Genomic DNA, 7856 nt, shown 5'->3' with positions numbered 1-7856 from the left:
AAAGACACAGCACACTTGCCTTTCTAGATGAAATGCAAGTACATGCATTTGTTAATATCAGCTCTGATGAGAATGCCCTTTAGATAGACCAAGAACCTTTATTTCTAGATTAATTTTTGAAGCATTCATGTAATAGCTAACAGGTGTTGAGCACAAGGTAGGTTTGTTGAATTTGGCAATGAAGAAAATAGTCTCTACTTTCATTAAGCTTAAATTCTAATAAAAGATACAACAAGAAAATCAGATTCCAAGACTATCATTTATACTAACTAAATTGACTAAAATAAGTAGGATCTAAATAGTAGAGTTACTAATAACAACTGCTTGTAATAATTTCCTGAATTGCTTTTGGCTACAGATCAAACAAAATATTGAGTTCTCTCATTCACTATACAATTATTATAAAACCCATTCTTCATTTTCCTGTTTCCCATTTTCAGAATTCTTATCCTTTATTGTACCACAGTGTGGCTTTGATTGTGTCTAAAGAGGATAAGTTACAGAGGCAGAAGTATCCAGGTAAAAATTTAGTAGGAAACACTATTCCCAGCAACAGGAAAAAAAAAAAAAACCAGAAAAGCACTGCCATAAAAAAGCAGAGTCTGGTGATTCATTTATCAGCAGAAAGTTTATTTTAAATTAAGCTGCCAACTTCCAGATTACAAAGGATAGTGAAATCAATCCAAGATATTTCCAAAGTACCTAAATCTATGTATTCTGAAGACGACTATTAGGGAATGGGAAAGTAAGAGCCAGAATATGAAGTTCTAACACAATTCAGGCCTCTCGATGCCATGTTCCCTTGAAACTGACATGGGACACGAAGATGTTGTCTAAAAATCAGGAAGTATTATTCAGGTAAGCCAGGGAACTGGTCAAACCAGCAGACGGGGTGTCAGTCAAGGGCAAGTGCTTAGCACACTAAAGCAGTTAGAAAAATACTAAGAAATTATCTTTCTGAGGAAAGCACAGAATAAATAAATGGACTTCTGCCTATGACCGTATCACCCTGAACACACCTGATCTCATCTGACCTCTGCAGCTAAGCAGTCAGGCCTCATTCACACTTGGATGGGAGAGAAGAACTTCTTACACCAGAAGTAACTTGTCTATGCCATGTTAACATTTCCCTTTTAAGACAGCAAATACCTTTCATGAGCAAATACAATTTTTAGCATTCCTTATAGAGGAACATTAGTTTTATATTTCATGTAGTTTTGTTTAAGAATTGTATTGGAAAACTAAGATGAAACTAGTGCATAATATTTGGCATGCATTAACATTTTTCATGGATCTTGTAACAGAATAAAATACAATCTTGAATAAATTCAATAAGGAACTAGTTTATGTTGGCTGAGTTTGTCAAACATTGCTTAGCAGCTTCTGGTCAATCAAACGGCTTTGGAGAATTAGGACTTATTGTTGTGTTAATCCCTTAGATTTTCATGAAAGAATTATTGTAAACAGAAAAATGTTATTTTCAGAGTAATCTTCAACTCTTCTTTTAACCCCAAAGTATTTAAAGATTAATATTTACTAGTTCTTTGATATTATGCAAACTGTAAAATGTGTGACTCATATGTGATTGAGAAAGTTGATCAACCTGACAGCAAATTCACAAGTCATTCAGTATAATAATTTTAAAGATAAAATTCTGAGTTAATGAAAATGGATGGTACCAAATTATCAGTTTTCACTCACTTCAAGCTAGTTACCATTCATGAATTGATGGAGAAAATAAACAAGTGCATATGTACACTCAAAATAAATAGATTTTGTTATATTAAAAACTGACTTGTCAAGGAATGATAACTTACTTACCAATAGCCACAAGGTAAGACCTTAAGTCTACTGAAGGAGAATGCAGAATGAGAAAGCTATTTGCTTTCTCCTAGGAAAGTGTTCATGACCCGTGGCTGCCTGAATACTGAGACTACCCTCTGTGGGCATTGGTTCACCTGGCCTGGACTGGTGTGCCAGCCTGTGGGGGAGAGGAAGACAGCACACCATGCCTCAGATTCCATCTTCTTACCCATAACATTGTTGACTGTTTACTTTTGAGGGTCTTTATTTCACTTACCTGTCCCAACACTTGGAGTAGCTCATATTCTCTCAACACTACTAAGATCCTGAACTACACACATAAAAGATTAAACAAGGTGGAAAGATTCATGCTGTTTTCATTTTCAAAACCATGTACAGACCATACATTTCTGAAAGCGGTGGCATTTGGGCCTTTAAAATAGTCAGAAATTTTGTCTTAACTTTTGTTTTTATTGTTGCTGGGTTTTTTTTTTGTTTGTTTGTTTGTTTGTTTTTGCCCCCGGGGGGGTCCCTCTTTATGCCTAAAATACTCGATGTTAGTTCTTTTAATAGAATAGAGGTTTCTATGCTTTAGCAAAATTAGGGTGACACTCCACAGAAACAAACACGTCAAGTATAAATCAATCTATCAGATACTGCCAGGGGAAAAACAGTCAACCAATTCTACTTGAAGAAAAGCACACTAAAAATCGAGCTGGGGATATGGAACTTGCTCTGTTTGAGTCAATATCTTGGGTTGGTTTTCACTAACAGGCTTCTTTGATATATCTGCACTATTTATTTCAGTCATATTCTTACTAGTTTATTTTCACTCGGCTGCTTCCAGAACCAGGATATAAAATAGTAACCTCCAAGATCATAATCTATTTGGAAGACTTCAACTAGGCCTGGAATTATAGCTCAACAGACTAATCCTCTGTCTACAAGCACCAATATCCCATATGGTTTATTTCCCAGCTGCTCCAGTTCCTATCCAGCTAATAGCCTGGAAAAACAGTGGAAGACAGCCCAAGTCCTTGGGTCTTCAGCCATGTGGGAGACCCAGAAGAGGCTCCTGGCTCCTGGCTTTATATTAGCCCAGTTCTGGCCATTGTGGCCATTCCGGATGTGAACCAGCAAATGAAGGCTCTTTCTTTCCATCTCTTCTCTTTGCAATAAAAATAAATCTTAAAAAGATCATCTTGCTAGATATATATACATATCTAGCTCAATGAAAAGTAGACAGAAATTTTGCAAAAACAGACTAATTTAGAAAACTCACCAGGTGTGAAATCAGAAATAAGACCATTACCAGTAAAATGACATCATTTAATGTGTCACACCTCAGAAAAATGGAACATCACTGATTACTAATTGTAGCATTCTTCATCCTTCACAATGAAATTAAATCCATTCAGCCACTGTACAATTTCAAACATACTCAACAATATTGTTAAATTCACAGAAGGAATGCTAGGAAAGTGTTCTTTTCTTTCTGCTTTGGTGTTTTATATTCAACCCCACATTCTGGACTCACATGAGTTCTCTTACCTCTAGTAAAGGCAATAGGCTTCTGTCCCTATTCCAGGCTGATGCTGCTTAAATCACTTCAATTTAACAGGGACGATTGCTGTATCTGTTTAAAAGGCTACTTAGTGATATTCTCCACTGGGGTATTTCCCATTGATAACAAGAAAAAGCAACACAAGTTTATTTCCCCATGGCTTAATTAATGCGAATCACTCCTTTGATAATCTTCTCATTAATGTTCCTTAATGTTGGGAACTCTAGGAATCTTAGCAGGGTGTAGGCCTCTTTAGATGCATATGCTAAGAATCAGAAGGTTATTTGAATGAATATTTTTATGAAGAATTATTTTCATAAAGTTAAGGATTTATAGATAGATACATAAATAGAAATATACGCATGTATTCATGTATAAATGTATATAACTTCCCTGATTTCTGAAAGACGAGTTAAAATGGAAAAGCATTAGATGCTAATCAATTTTTGAAATAATTGAGATTTAAATATACTTCACTGTAAATAAAATAGAAATTATGAATAAGCACAAAATTAAAAATGCAGATCATCTGCTAAATTTGTACTCAAAGTTAATCAAAGTTAATTTTCGAGGCTAGGCACAACGGCTCAGTGACTAAATTCTTGCTTTGTGAATGCTGGTATCCTTTATGAGCATCAGTTCATGTCCCGGCTGCTCCACTTTCCATATATCTTCCTGCTGTGGCCTGGGAAAGCAATAGAGGACAATAGAAGCCTTCCAGCTCTGCACCCACATGGGAGACCCAGAAGAAATTCCTGGCTCGTGGTTAAGATCAGCTCAGTTCTGGTCATTGCAGCCATTTGGTGAGTAAACCAGCAGATGAAAGATCATTCCTGCTGTCTCTCCTTCTCTCCGTAAATCTTATCTGCCTTTCAACAAAAGTAAGTAAATCTTAAAAAAAAAAAAAAGTTGTAACTTCCTTGTGTTAACATTCAGAATCACAACTCATTAGTGAGTGGTGAAATCAATTTCAAAATGTTTTTAATGAGAGAAAATAAAACTGTCAGAAGTATCATAAGCAATAAATATAAGTGTCATTTTGAACAAAAGTGTTTTCTATATGAATGTATATGTGTTCTATAATTTAAAATGTATTCATTATTGTGAATCACAATAAATTCAACAGAATATTTTAATAATTCTACTTATTACCCAATCCTCTTCTCTCATTGATAGTAAAACTCCAAAATTTCTAGTTGAAATTTTCAATGATTGCTGAAAATCTTTTTTAAAGATTTATTTTGTTTCTATTGGAAAGTCAGAAATACGGAGAGGAGAGACACAGAAGAAGATCCTCCATCTGCTGATCCACTCCCCAAGTGGCCGCAATGGCCAGAGCTGAGCTGATCCAAAGTCAGGAGCCGTGATCCTCCTCCAGATCTTCTGCGTGAGTGCAGGGTCCCAAGACTTTGGGTTGTCCTTGACTGCTTTCCCAGGCTACAAGTAGGGAACTGGATCAGAAGCAGGACCACCAGGACACAAACCCAGTACCCATATGGGATCCCGGTATGTGCAAGGTGAGGACTTTAACCACTATGCTACTGTACTAGGTCTTTTTCCTCTGATAATGGGTTCCTCTACTATTCCATACAAAGCTCATTTATTAAGTTTAATCATGATCTCCAGGTTGCTAAACACAATTTTCAGTGCTCTTTTTACTATTCATTTCTTCTTTGTTTTATTTCTGAATCTTCGTATTTTCCAGTATCCATGATAGTGGAATCTCCAAAACTCAGAATACTATTATTCACTCTCATGACTTCAAATAAATATGCTCAAGAATCACATAGACATCACATTCCCAGCCTTCACAGCTTCAGCAATCCACCCAATATATTGTTAGATGTCTAGAGGACCAGTGGGCATTTGACATGCAGGCCAATACATGACTGAATGTCACATGGAAATTACTGGATTCAAGATAGCCTCACTCCTAACTAGAGCTTCCTACTAATGCTTATGCTGGGGGCAGCGTGTAAGGATCAGTACTCCGGTGCCTGGCACCAGTGTAGGAGATATAGCTGAAGTTCTTGGCTTTGAGTCTCAGCATACACCTGTTCCAGTTATTGTGGCAATTCTGTAAGATACTTAGATGGAAGCGCTGTGTGTGTGTGTGTGTGTGTGTGTGTGTGTGTGTGTGTGTGTGGAGGTGGAAAGTTGGGAGTGGCTATGTTTCACTCTGTGTTTTTCTGTCTCTCATGATTGTCCCCTGGGGATGTTCAATGCTAATATGACTAGGGGTTGCTTTGCTCATCCTCTTAGGAAATGGCTCTTTCTTGTTTCAATTTGTAGTTGTGTGGTGTCAAACCTAAATCCTTTTGCAGTGAATTTTACATTTTTGTACATCCTAGTTGTTTGTATCTTTCTCAATAAATTCTTGTGATTCATTAGTAGATCATTCATAAGAGACTGAATGCTTGTAAATACCTGAGATTATATATGTCCCTTTCAACACTGTTTTTGCAGCATCTTAAATAAATAAATAAATAAATAATGCATAAATGCATAAAAAAACAAATTAATTAAATTAAACTTGCTTTTTTAAACTATGCAAAAACTAGGGCCTGGTGTGGTGGCCTAGTGTCTAAAGTCCTTGCCTTGAACTCTCTGGGATCCCATATGGCTGCTAGTTCTAATCCCGGTGCTCCACTTCCCATCCAGCTCCCTGCTTGTGGCCTGGGAACACAGCCAAAGACAGCCCAAAGCCTTGGTTTCCTGCACCACATGGGAGACCTGGAAGAAGTTTCTGGCTCCTGGCTTCAGATCAGCACATCACCAGCCGTTGCGGCCACTTAGCGGGGGGAGGGTGAATCATCAGACAGAAGATCTTCTTCTCTGTCTATCTGACTTTGCAATAAATATAAAATAAATCTTTACAAAAAATATGCAAAACTAGGACCTGGCGTGGTAGCCTAGTGGCCAAAATGTCCTTGCCTTGAACACGCCAGAATCCCATATGGCCGCTGATCCCAATCCCAGCGGCCCTGCTCCCTTCCAGCTCCCTGCTTGTGGCCTGGGAAAGCAGTAGAGGACAACCCAAAGCCTTGGGACCCTGCACCCATGTGGGATACCTGGAAGAAGCTCTATACTCCTGGCTTTGGATTGGCTCTGCTCTGGCCTTTACAGCCAATTGGAGAGTGAATCAACTGACGGAAAATCTTCCTCTCTGTCTCTCTTCCTCTCTCTCTCTCTCTCTCTCTCTCTCTCTTTTGCACACACACACACACACACACACACACACACACACACTCTTTCTCTCTATACATAAATATATATGACTTTCCAATAAAAATAAAAATAGATTTATATATTTATATATAATTTATATATAAGTATGTATCATATTTGATATTATATATATTTAATATATACATATATGATATGTATTATGTATGTGTGTGTGTATATATATATATAAAACTAAACTTCTGATAGCTTTCCTCTCTAATATCTTCTCTCTGCAAAACACTCTGTCTCCCTTCATGGCTACTCTGTCAGTCCAATTGGTCGTACTTGACTTCTCTTTCACGTTTGTTTACACTATATTACAATATATCAGGAGGAAGTGTTGGCTTTGGGACACATCCTAGCTAGAATTAGACCAACTGAGCTACATTTCTGCATGTTCGTTGAACCACTATCAACTACCACCAGGACTATTGCAACAACCTCCAGCTGACTTCACAGCTTCCACATCTCCCCCACAGCAATGTTTTCTTCATATAGGTTCAGGAATGATTCTTGCAAGCTCCCAAGTAGACAGTGTTTCCCCTCTGCTCCAAAGTCTCCAGTGGTTACCAAGTTGATAGAATTTATCGGGAGGAACTGAATTTTACAGAAGTCTTCAAAACTTTAATTTTTACTTGTCTGAATATTTTAGTCTTCCATACCTATCCCATGCCCATTTCAAATTAAAGGTCTCGTTGAGTCCTTCAAAAGACAAAATACCTACACTATTTTTTTTTCTTTCCTTTTAGCTTTCATTGGTAGTTGGATTATTCTTCCAAGTACCTCTATGCTAGCACGCTCATTTTCTAATCCAGATATAACCACTAAAATAGCTTGAAATAACCATCACATTTACAATTATGATCCAACTGTTACCTGTCCAATCTACTTGATTTTATTTTCCCCTATTAATAAATAGTACATCTCCTTGTAATTATGAATCTTATATCTTTTGTTCATTTTTTTAAAACACATGTTTATTATCATCTGTTTGAAAACCAGGGTGCCAGGGAGAGGAGGAGAGAGAAGAAGATGTAAGAACCATTCACCAAATGCCAGAATAGGCCAGGCTAAGGCCAGAGCTACAAAACCATGTCTATGATGCCCACATGGGCGGCAGAGGACCAACCACTTGGGCATTGTCTGGTGCCACCTAGGATGCATTAGCAGGAAGCCACACTTTACACTTCACTCCAAAATGAGATACGGATATCACAAGTAGCAATTTAACCCACTGTGGTGACTCAAAATCTAATCTTAA

The sequence above is a fragment of the Ochotona curzoniae genome, unplaced genomic scaffold, assembly GCF_017591425.1.
Source record: "Ochotona curzoniae isolate NIBS_2020 unplaced genomic scaffold, NIBS_Ocur_1.0 scaffold_2683, whole genome shotgun sequence".
In the NCBI taxonomy this organism is placed as follows: domain Eukaryota; kingdom Metazoa; phylum Chordata; class Mammalia; order Lagomorpha; family Ochotonidae; genus Ochotona; species Ochotona curzoniae.
The sequence above is the reverse complement of the archived record's forward strand: the minus strand, read 5'-3'. Positions refer to the sequence as shown.